General features: G+C 37.7%; 1 protein-coding gene across 23 annotated transcripts in view; it reads left to right on the forward strand.

The window, feature by feature from the left end:
- HDAC9 (histone deacetylase 9) overlaps positions 1 to 12,568 on the forward strand; it is a 457,908-nt gene that overhangs the window by 215,170 nt on the left and 230,170 nt on the right. The window contains exon 1 of one of the 23 annotated variants that reach the window (XM_088162774.1): positions 5,658 to 5,765. The exons of the other annotated variants lie outside the window; for them this stretch is intronic. The gene's annotated coding sequence lies outside the window, so the exon portion shown is untranslated. Of the gene's footprint in view, positions 1 to 5,657; positions 5,766 to 12,568 lie in introns of those variants that run through there. 23 annotated transcript variants of the gene reach the window in all.

Raw genomic sequence — 12,568 nt, forward strand, 5'->3', positions numbered from 1 at the left:
TCCAACTTGACAAGTTTTTAAATAGTGTTCATATGGTGTTAATTGGCTTAATTGTATTAAGTATAGGATTATGTTTTATTAGCTAAGCGTGGGGTATAGGACTCATACTCATCCACGAAGAAATAATTCTTTGCAGTCCCTGCTTACTCAGCTCCTGCTTGTTTCACAGCTCTTGCACTCGCTTCTCATGGACTCTGATTATAAATATTGGTTTATTAAGGCAATCAGGCCTATCACTGGCTGTATCTGACTTGACTGTCACTTTAAGACTCAAACAGCACATACTCAGAGTGACTGCAGCCTGTGTCACATCTCCTTTCCTAAAGCAAGACAAGGGAGCTCCTCCTTTCCTCCGAGGAGAGGATTATGGCAGCAGATCTGTAACAGTCTGCACCCTGCTTGGGAGGGCTGCTGAGAACTGCTGGGAGAGGAGATGTGCAGCTTATGCACAGCGTGAAGCAGCTTAGCTCCCTGAGGTGTAATTTTAAGCTCTTCTTGGATTTAATAATGGTTATACTTGAACCATTTTTCTCTAGCTTTCCGTACTAACCCTTAGCTAGAGCATTATGTAAGAAGAAATACTCTTTCCTAGTATGATCCAAATGGTTCTTTATTTTGCAGCTCTTGGCAGGGCCTTAGAGTGTCTCTTTGTGTATATATATATTTATATGTATATTTATAAAATGAAAATGTAAACTTCAAATGAAGTCAATGTTACTTTTTTCTTAGTTGCTCTTTTCACCTTGATTGATTTATGATAGCAGACCCTTCTGTAGTTTTTTAATAAACTGTTTATAGCATGTTTTAATAGTAAAATAAAATAAATATTAAAATTAAAATCTATATAAAATTATATGCAGTTTTACAAAAAAATTTAAATGGAATAAAATTTCAAGGGTTTCCCTTTTTCAGGGTACTTTTCAATTAATATTGCTTTCAAGTAGGTCACTCACTTTAATGGCACACAGGGATGCAGTGGATTTCATGTTATGGCCAAAAAGATGTTTTGAGAAGAAACCTTCATGGGTTATGTTTTATTCTAATCTTTTATGGCATTGCAAGCTACAGATTCCAATAAGCCTAAGAAAATGGTTAAGAACATAGTGTGCTAGTGAATACAGGTATTTCAATACATTAATCATTTTACTCAGCAACTCCAGTAGCATGTTGATACATCTGTACTCAAGAGACTGTGGTCAGTCCCTGGTGCCCTAGGTTGGGCTGAGGAACCACAGTAATTTTGCAGGAAGTTTATACTGGTTCAGGCTGTGCCTTGGAATATTGGGTAGCCTACGGTGGGAAAGGAAACCACAGGGAAGGGATCAGAACAGCTCTGCATGCCCATGCCAACGTATACCCCTGCTTCAGTGACCCTGCCAGCGAAGTTTCACAGCAGGAGGAGGCTCTAGCAAATGTTCTATAGTCAAAAGTAGTACCTGGAGACGATGGTGAAGAGCTTATAAAGTGCATGGGAAGGAGCAAATACACACCATCTGTTCAAAGCACACACAAAAAAGTCTGAATTTCGCTACATGATCTCCTTAAATATGGTTGTGTTTGGCTGGAGTTTTTTCCACAGTTCCATTGCTCTTTTTTACTGTCTGTGCTGTGATCTTTGTATTCTTTCAGCAGATTTCTATGTATTTGAGGGTTTTTTCCCTGAAACACTGCAGTATGAAAGAGAACATAAGTAATTTAGTTTAAGCAGAAAATAATGAGACAAGAGTAATAACTATGCACAGAGTGAATTTGTGGAAAGTGGATTCCTTTTGCTCCCCTGGGCTTTTTTTTGAAAATACCATCTATCATCTTGAAATTACTTTAACATGATGTCCACTGTACTACAGGAAGGAAGAACTGCTTGTAATCCAGTGTGACAATAATGGTGAACAGACAATCATTTATTATGAAATAGTTACAGATCTGTTTCTTGGAAGAAGGTCAGTTTTGACCTTTACATATGAACAGGAAATTATAAACCGTTTATAGTGTAATACATTTATCTACAATTACTCATTTTATCTTAAACATCTTTATACTTTGCTCTTTTCCAGCAAGATCAGAAAGTCTTGAAAGGTAAATTGCAATTGAGGTCCATCTTTGAAGGTTTTGGAATTTTCTTCCCTCTGGAAACACCACTGTACCTACATTAGAAAAAAAATAGCCTTGGTTTCTTTAGTCATGCTTGTGTCTTTCTACCCTTTGTTAATATGAGTCTCATTTAGAAACAGGAACTGTGAAATGTGGTGAGGAATAAATAGATCTCTTCTAAATAGACATTGTCAAGGAAGAGCTAAGGAAGTGAATTGTGCAAATTCTTAGAACCGAGTAACGTTTATTTCAAAAAAAGGAAAAATTTCTCAGCTCTACTTTATCAGAATGTCCTCTGAGATAGAGCAAACTGTATAAAAGATGGTACAAACTCTGGAAATGGATGAATAAAGATGATAATGGACTGTGACATTTGGTTGTTGTCACATTTTTTTAAGAAAGATCATATGTTATTTTTTTAATCATCTCTGGTGTGAAAGTGGAGCCATTCATTTTAATTGTATTCAAAAGGCAGTTAAGGTCAGAACCTGTTTTACATGCGTGTTGACTAGCAACTTCAGTTTTATTTTTTTGTCTGGCAGATATAGATGTGATTAGAAATGAAATGGAATTTTATGGGTGCATACGTTAGCTCTTTTAAACCAAGAGCATCCATTGGTCACTTTGGGACTCTGATTCGTGGAGAAAGTGAAAGATAATAACATTGGGTTTCAGCTTTTCTCTGACGTGTTTCATCAGGTGCATAGCTCTCAATTGACAGGCTAGTACTAACGTACCTGGAATGAGTGAATCAGTGTCATCTCCACTGGCTGCACTTCCAGACGTCCTTTCCTGCAGGTGGGCTGACACTTGGTCATTCTCTCCCTATATATGTCATATCCAGACCCTACTGCTCCTGTAGTTTCTGCAGAGTGCTTCTGTCCACAGTGGTGAGTAGCTAGTGACTGTGTAGATTTTGTGTGAGTTCTGGGCCGTGGTGGTTTATGCTGGTGAGCGGGGGAGTCAGCTTCATGGGGTGCATTTATCACCTTCAGTTCCTAGGACATGCTGTCTGTCAAACATGCTTTATGGATGCTACCATGGTCTCCACGTTCATTTACTTACTTCACCAGTCAGCAGAAACAGTGCTTGGCCAAGGCTGGCTATTGGAAATGCATAAGTTAGAAATTTTGGTTCGGGTATGCACTATTAGATCCTAATTAAGGGGGAAAAACCAAACACAAGCACATCTAAAATTTAGTGAAAATAACCTCATTCACCAAAATAATCTCCTGTTTCTTAGCAGCATAACCCTAAGATATAAGTGCATATGGCACAAATATAAAAAACACAGGAAGGGAAGCAGTCAGGAAGAATTTTCACGTTTCTGAGAAAAAAAAAAAATCTGAATAGAAGAACTTATTAAGGTATGCTGTTGCTAGTGCAGCCTCCTGCAGTACCTTGATGAGGGTAGAACCTTGATGAGTTCAATTCAGACATTCCAGTTTGTCTCATGTCAAAGCAAACATATTAATTAATTCTTTATGGTAGCAATCCTACTCTCAGTGCTTTACATTAAAATTAGTACTAGAGCTTTTCCATGGCAAACCTTCAATAAGTTGCACTGCATTTTTCTCCCAGTCCTTACTATGCAATGCCTGATGCAATAACATGGAATGCCATGTCATTGATCACAGAAAGTTCTGCTTAGAGTGCAGAACTTAAACACTTACTTGCAAGTTGACTCTTGTGTTGCAGAATTTTAATTTTTTGGTAATGATGTTTCCAGCCAAGTTCAAAAGCTCAGTCAACAGGACTAAATGTGCTGAGAGTTGTTCATTTTAGGTCTGGTGAGAGGGAACTTCTGCTCTGAGTGATTAATGTGTTAAGTGGGGGGTGGGAATTTCCATATGACTAGGATTTATTTAAATGATTAGGCTGAGATTCTCAAAGGACCCAGAGAGTTTCTCAAAGAGTAATTTCTAGTGCTTGACTCCATTAGTCTAGTGTGCCTGTTCAAGGCCTGATCTGTGGGTTTCTAAAACTTGAGTTTGAAATTTGAGAAGAGTTCCCACTGATTTTTGTAGACTTCTTAGTAGGAAATTTAATTTCTTGCAAAACTTACTTGAGAAAGACTCTCTCATTTGAAACTGAAGAAGTGCCCATTGACTTTCAGCGGATCAGATGAGATGCAGAGAGAAAAAAACAACTCACTAGTAAGAAAAATGGATCTTCTGAAATGTGGAAAAACAAAAATGGGTAATAACTTTCGGCTTTTCCAGTTTTCTGAACTGCACTTGCTAAGTGGCATCAGAATTACATATAAATTTTCAATGTCTATTGTTCTTTTGACATCACAGATTAATTTTTAGAAGTGTTATATTAGTGTCTGCAATATTACAGAATGCAGAACCATTTTTTCAGTGTTTATTTAGAATAATAACCACAGAAAATATTTCCAGCTAATGTACTGAGAAAGTTGTTGTCATCTTAATATTTTCTATAGTTTGCTTTTCCAGTTCTTAAAAATTACAAAGGCAAATATATGTCAGAGTGAGGAGAAATGTCTGTTTCCTGTACTCACCATAGTAAATCCATAACTCTATTTACTGATTGAGTTGACTGAACCATAAGTAAACTGAAAAAACCTGCTGTATTTGCAGCTGGTAAAAAGGCTTTTGAGTACAACAGTGTCTTGAATTTGAGAAAGAGTAGTAGGTTGCATAGAAATATAACTATTGTTCTTATGTCAAATATTTTTATTACTTAAAATTTTGTTAATCTGAAGTCATATAAGAAAAGTATACTAGTAGGAATTTCGTTAATGAGCACTTGAAATGAAAAAGGTGATTTTCTTATTTCATTGAAAAGAACCCCAGTTAAACTTTATTTTCATTAGATTCACAGTCCACATAAATCTGGATTCAATAGCGATATTTGTTAGTTCTTCTCTTCTCAGTGTTTTTCCTGTTCATTCTAATTCTGTAGTTGTCCTGAAACATCAAATTGACTCCCTCTGGTGGTTGAAACTGAGTCTCTGCATTCCAAAGAGAGCCTTTCAGACATCCCTCTATTCTGGAGAGCACAAGTCATGAATAATATTTTCTAAGTTTAGTGTTACATCATTATGAAAAACCATAAAATAGTTTTTCTTGCTCTTATACACTGGTAGCGTTAGTAGTAGGTTGGTATTGCTATGTTTTGAATTTCAAGGAGAGATTTACAGCCCTTTTTCAAGAAATCAAAGTAAATTGTCAAAAGCAATTAAACACAGATATGGACAAAGTAGGCTTGAAATCATTTACTGTGATGAAAAGTGAAAAAAATTGGAAAGGTGCAATTTAGATAAGTAGTGTAATAGTAATGATGCTAAGTGTGTCACATGATTACATGAACAAGGTCTTTTATACCTAGCTTGGGAGTTTTTTTCAGCTTGAGAACATTATTTGATTTTAAAAGTAATCATCTAAGAGTTTATCTTTGCCAAGGCACCCTTTTAGTATAAAAGGAATAATTCTTCAGTATTTGGATTACAGCTCTGAACCTGAGAAGTCTGTCTCCGTTTTTCAAGTAATTCCTCCAAATCCCAAATGGCAAAATATGAGAGACTTTTTGTGATTACTTACTGCAGATGATTATGGTTTGGATCTATACTCTACAAAACCACAACTGTCTTCACATTAATGAGATGAAAATATAAGAAAGCATCCTAGAAGATTGGCATTTCCTTGCTTGTGAGTTCATAATGCTTTTCGTATATTTTATGTAATCTCTTTTACTGGAGTGCCTGCCTTACGTAAGGTCTCAGTAATGGAAATGAGGCCATGTGCATGGTAGTCAAGGTTGTTTCCTGAAAGACATAGTCTGTCTGCAGCAGAAAATAAAATGGGATGAAGACCTTTAAGACCTTCACAGCCCTTTCACCAAGCTGTGAGGAACCTTCCTCAGTAACTCTTCCTTAGCTCCTTAGCTATCTTCTCTGCCTACTGATGTCATTATGCATTTAACTTTGGGGCTTGACTGCTCCCTAATATTCCCATCAGCTATATTAGCATTGTTTCTGCTTCTTATATTCTGCCACTCCTGATTGAATGCTACCATCTAATAAACTCTACCTTTGCTTTGCATCATCATTGGGACCGTATTTTTTCCATTCATTTTCCCTGCCTCACCCACAGTGTTTTCTCTATGCATGTTGTCAACTATTCTGCTGCTAGGTATCAGTAATCTAGCAATTTCAAAAACAGCCAGCTATCAATTTAGTGTTATCTATTCATTTTATTTCAGTCTCTGTGTAAATATGCTCGGTGCTTTATGTGAGCAGAGGGAGAGAGAGTCCCCCGAGTGTGCTGCAGTTCAAGGCAATGTGGTATAAAGGGGAGAAGAATAGGAAAAAATGTATAATACACACAGATGCATCTTTGCTAATAAACATCTGCAACTGTTAATTCTGCATAGAATACATAAGAGCCTTACTTCTGAGCTATCATAGTAAGAAATATTGTGTTACCACTTTCCAACTGACATGACATTTATTATCTCATTAGTAAGATTCTTTAAAAGGCATTAATATCCTTCTGCTGGATTTTTCCTCTCCTCTGAGGGAGATTTCTGTTCAGTTCTCCCTGTTTCTATGCTTAGGATCAACACCATTTTCAGCCCAATGCTTGTCCAAGATCAGGATGTTCCATAAATATTTACAAGAAACATTGGAATAATAGAAGGTCTTTCTTGACTTCCTGGGTATAACAGACAGGTTGTAAGCCTAGGAAGTTATGTGTAAATTCTAGATTTTGCTATGCAGCAAAAAGGACAATGACCAAACCTAAAATTGTTGTAGTGTTTTGGGGAGCACGTACTTCTACAACAACAACAACAAAAGGAACTGAGAGATACTGTTTTCAATGCATTTTTGGGGTCAGCCATCTTTTTTCCTAAAAAACAATGTTGCCAACAGTTCCTTGAAAGATTTGCCCTACATCTTGCCTTCCAAGGGTTTTGTTTGGAGCACTGGCTGTCACACCCCTGAAATAGCAATGCTATTTGGAGATACTTGTTCAGCAAACCCCCACCTACTGTCTTACTTGCTTGGAGCATGCTGTCCTATGATACTTCAGGACATACCTGCTGGCATGCCCAAATGTTTTGATACCCCCACTTCAAGGAAGAGCTTTCTCCCCCTCTCCTCTCTCTCTGTCATCACCTTGAGATTAGAATAGTGGTAGCCCCACTGCTGTGAATTATTCAGCAGGTGTAAACTCAACAATGTCACAAATGTGTCTGCAGCATTCACGGGTGGAGAAGAGATGAAAGAAAAGTAAGTGAAAATCCTAAGTTTTGGATGCATTTGGTACCCTTTGTAGCAGACTTGTATTGCCTCTGGATCAGTGATGAGGCAAAGACTGCAGGTCTCTGGAACCCTCCATGGTGCCCTTTCATCATCCCTAGCAACCTGGGGGATTTGGCACACTGTCTTTTTATGTGGAATGGTACTGACACAATTGAAAAGAGGTTGCCTTTCTTGTGTGGGTGTGGCATCAATCATTATACCTGTTTTAAAAAGGGAGGTGAGAGGAACCCTTTGTATCATGTGTGATCCATAATTTTTTCTTAGCATTTCAGAATATGATGCAAGAATTATGTATAAATGCAAATGTACAGACACAATTACGTCATGTGCTTTCAATTTAATTAGTTAATTTTAAATTTTTATTGAAGTGACTGGAAGCTACTGATAAGCAGATACTTGCTGGCTTGGAGACACTGTGCCTACATATAGTTCTTTAACTGGTAAGTGATGCTGCCACCAAATCGAACCTGAGCTGGCATCTTCACAGGGTTCCCACTGGCAGTGGTACTGATTTGTGCACAGAAGTTCCACAGGCAGAAGAGTGCTGTTTCACATTCTTCCCTGACACCTTTTTGTGCATGGATGCCATGCAGAGGGCACATTAGTGTCTAATTGGTTAACCTGGTGCCATAACCAACACCGATTTATTATCATTATCTAATGGAATCATCAGTATGTCATAGATTTTGGAACTGAGAATAAAGTTACATAGAAATCTACATTTTAACTATATGTGAATTTAACGTTGTCCTGTTTTTATCTTGCCTGCAGGACTAGTATCTAGAATTTAGTGTATTGATGTTCCTTATACCAAAAAGGCTTATTCTGGAAAGTGAAGATATGCATGTGTGCCGATGGGTATAGAGAAACGTGTATGTAAGGGTTCTCCTAGGTGAGATATAAATAAAGTAACTCAGAAACCCAAATATAGCTCAGCTTGGATTTCTTGATAACAGATCATCCCAGGTTTGAGTTTGAAAGTGTTTCATGTTCTGATGTGATTTACTGGGAACATTTGCCTTTATTCCTGTGACAGAAGTGGTTGGCCTGATATTTGCATGAACTCTGGCGGGCTCATAAGTGGAACTTTCACTCATGTATTCAGTATAGAAGAAACAGCAAATTCTGTAACATTTAAAAAATTTCTGGTGATAACAAATTAGATGGCATTTATGTTTGTGCTTGTTATGAGTGTTTGACTCAAAAGCCTATTTGGAGAGAAGGAATCTGATTTTAGTAAATCAGTATAATAAAGCCTTTGATTCTTTACAAAGGCCAGCTAACTGTAACTTCAGTGTTGGTATTTCAAGGCCTCTCACTGATATTTTAGAAGTTTGTGGTTGTTTGAGCTTCCTTTCCAGGCCCTGGGGAAATAAGAGTATGGTAAATCAAAGCCCAGATCGCTGTTTGCATTTATTTTACTTCTCATTATGACATGTATGCAAACACTTAAAAGAAATAGGAAAAAGGTATAATCATGATAAGATCCCTTTTTTTTCGAACAAAGGGGAATACTTTTCTAGTTTAATTTATTACACTTCTCCTTAATGCAATAAACTGAATTGAGTGCCTCATCAAGTTTGACAGTTCACTTATACTTCTAATTCAATGATAGTACTTTTTAAAATAATTACTGACTCTTGAGGTAATCCAAGAAAATAACTGGAAAATACTTTTTCCCTTCTGAAATGTGTCTTAATTTCTTGCAATTTTTCTTTTCCAAGTGAGGAAGTTTTAAAACTGCAAAGTGCAGTTGAGTACTTAACTGCCAAAAAAAGTCATTGTGCTACCTTTGAAAGAAATTTTCCATTTTCATTTGCAGTTTTTCTGCTTTCCTTGCCTGTGACAACCCCAAATCCAGTGCAAGATTGAGGATATATAATGAATCAAAAATATTTAATAACATTCAGTGAAATCTAGGTGACACTTTTTTCAGTTTGATGCACTCTATAGCATAATTGAGAGAGTGGAGAAAGAAACTGCTGATTTTATATATTGCAAAAAAAGTTTTATAAGTGTCATCCTAAATCTGGCTGCTTTTGTCCACATGCTAAAATGAGATGCTCTGAAGGCTGTCTTCTTTCACCCCTGTTCTCTTGGGAGAGGCTCTGCATCTAGCTTCTCAGGTGGCATAAAGAAGCTTTGCCTATATTGAAGTTAACAGAGGAATGACAGATTATGCCAGCTGAGAATTGAGGTACAAGACTTTAGCTACCAGAGCTGAAATGATAAAAGCATCCTATGGGAGGTAACCTAACCTTTCACAGTTTATTGATCATCTGACTTGTACTTCTGATGTCACTAGTTATTCTTAACATTTCAGCTTCTCTCTCCTGCCGTCTGCCACGCAGGTCTTGCTGTGGCACCGCTTCCCCCAGGAAGCTGCCAGCCACCTCTCCTCCAGGGAACAGGCTCCAGATTAGACATTTTCTGCACTCCTGAACACTGAACAATTGCTGTGGCAGTTTTCATGCCAGTCTCGGTCCTCTTTAGTCATGGCTATTCAAAACCACTTTGCTTGCTTAATTTCCCACGGACACATCGCTCCTGTGTTAGCTCCTTGTTTACACTGTGGCCTCACTGCCACCTTATCACTGTGCCAGGGCTGCTCTTAGATTACAGAGTGAGCAGTGTCCCTCTAATGCAGCTCCTCAGAGCAGAAATTTAACTCCTTTTCCTGTGTCTCATCCTCTGCTCATGTCTTATTGCCCAGCCAGTCCTTCTCTGTCCCATCTCTTGCCAGTTACTTTGTGGTTCACATTGCTGCCAAAATTTCCCTCTTACCCTCTGTTCCTTATTCCTGCAACTTTCAGCCTCCTACGGCATTTCATCTTTTCAATCTTTTCAAAGATTTTTTTTTCAATCTGTTTCAAAGACACTGTTATAGCTTTTCAGGTATTGGTGCTTTTTCAAGTCCTGAATGAGTTGGCACATAAATCTGGTTAAAAAAATTCTAGGTTTAAATTGTAGAGTAAATTTAAAGTATTATCTTTATTGGTGAGGGGGTGAATCTTCCACTCCTCTCAGCATTTAGGGCTCTTTTCTATAAATTCCTTCGTGCTCTGATTATGTCATGACTGACTGATGGCTAATTCTGAAAAAGGAAGGGTTTTTACTTTCTTTGTATGAAGAGGCCAAATGGAGCCAGTTTCCTTTACACTAAAATGTGCAAAATTATTCTGATTTGTTTTCATTCTATGAAAAGCATATGAGAAGTATGAAAAATACTGTACAAGTTAATAATAACGTCGTGCTCTTTTTTTGTAGAGCAGAGTTCAAAAGAGTAGCACTGGTATAAACTCTCACTCTCTTTTCTTTGTAATACTTCACCAAGAGGCTGTCTGGGGTAAGGTGTGGCCATTTCTTTGCATACTGGTTCTTCTAGATTTTACTTGGGTTTTCTGTGTTTTCAGGAATATGTTTTTATTACCTAATACTGCTGGTTGGAGAAACTTGTCATCTGTCTTTTGTCAGACATAGTTTTAATTTAGTGTTCCAAATTCTGTAGTCCTCCTTGTTCACTTTATAAACCTTAACTGCTTCTTCTGAACAACCAAGGCAGGAGGAGGAGGCTCGCCAGCTTCATGCCCTGTTTCTATCTCCAGCCTTTTTTACTGTCCCAGCCCAACAGTTTAACTGAGACATTCCTTTGGGAAAAGGTTAATTTGGACCCCTGCAGTCCCAGCACTCCACACAGTTCCTCTTATGGAAGAATCATAGATGTACTAGACAAGATGATCTATAAGCAAGTCTACTAGAATTCTTCTTGATTGCATCTCAAATCAGGAGTGGCATCTGTTCAGCTGATGACAGCATTCCTTGTTTAAGTTCCGAGATTTAAAGGTGGCAGAAATGTCTGCCAAGAAAGGTAACTGCCAACAAAAAGAAAGAAAATTGCCCATCTTGGGAAATGGTGGTAAGAAAGCAGGCTGCTTTATTTTCTGATGTTTTCTTTTAGCATTTGTGATTTGGAAGATTTGTGTTTCTAATACATCAGGAATTGAAACCAGTCACCAGAAACAGAGATTGAAATGCCATCTTTTAGTGGAAGACTTAACAGTTGTTCAGTGTTCCCATTCAAAGGAATGGTTTCAAAATGCAAAGCCTGAGGGTTAAACCAAGCTCCTTTACCTCTTTTTGCACATGCTTCAAGCATCTAAATCGCTCAACAAGCATGCCATTTTTCAAGTGTCTTATTTTCTTTCCACAGAATTTCAAAAGCCCTGTGGGAAGTGCCATCTATGGAGTATAATTGATCTGGACACTCTTCTGAGACTATTTTTGTTGTTATGTTTCAAGATAAAGGCAATTGAGTATTTATAGGAAAAATAAATACATATGCCTTTTGCAATGTGTTGTAACTCGAAATTAAATATTTTTCTACTCAAATTTTGGCATATTTCCTGGAATCACTGAGCTTTCAGTAATGTTTTTAGTTAATATTCTTCAGCCTACTGTTGTATTCACCACAGCTGACGAGCTCAGAGTTTGTCTTTATTTAACCTTAGAGAGGAATCCCAGGCTCGCTCTGTAGCTGGCAGAGCTGTTGGGAAGGATCTGCTGTGGGCTGCAGTGGAGAGAGTGAGGACAGGGTCTGAACCGTGCCTGCTAAGCTTTACTCCATGATATGAAAATCCTGAAGAATAAGTGAAGTTAGCATTGATCAAACTCTGATTAATATTTGCTTTCATTATCTATCCCTTTCCTTCTTTGTCTAATATTTTTATGAATCCTGTTGCTTAGATCCTGCATACTGCTCCTCCTAATGTTTGAAGTTGAGGGCATTGATAAGGATTAATTTTTTACCTGTAGACTATATATATATATCTGTGTAGAGGGGGTTAAAAACATAAAAAGCCCCAATGAGAGTAAACATTCTGCATCACCTTTGCTCTCCAGAGACTAAAAATTGCAATGACGTGGTGGTGGGACGAAGATGCTTCAGCTAAAAGTCAAAGCTTTTAAGGATGCTGATTCTGATTCTCTGCTCCATTACACATTTTTCACACTGATGTGGCTCCACGGAGCTGCTTTGTCTCTTTCTTGTCAGCTAGCAATAAGTAAGAACGTAAATGGCCTGTGGCTTTACTGTCTGTGAAACAGACAGTAGCAAACTATTCAGTTTGATTGGTGATCTTATAGTTACTTGTTTGCAATAATTTCATTGAGGAGGTTGGCTATTACTTA

The sequence above is a fragment of the Sturnus vulgaris genome, chromosome 1, assembly GCF_052056855.1.
Source record: "Sturnus vulgaris isolate bStuVul1 chromosome 1, bStuVul1.hap1, whole genome shotgun sequence".
Lineage (NCBI taxonomy): Eukaryota > Metazoa > Chordata > Aves > Passeriformes > Sturnidae > Sturnus > Sturnus vulgaris.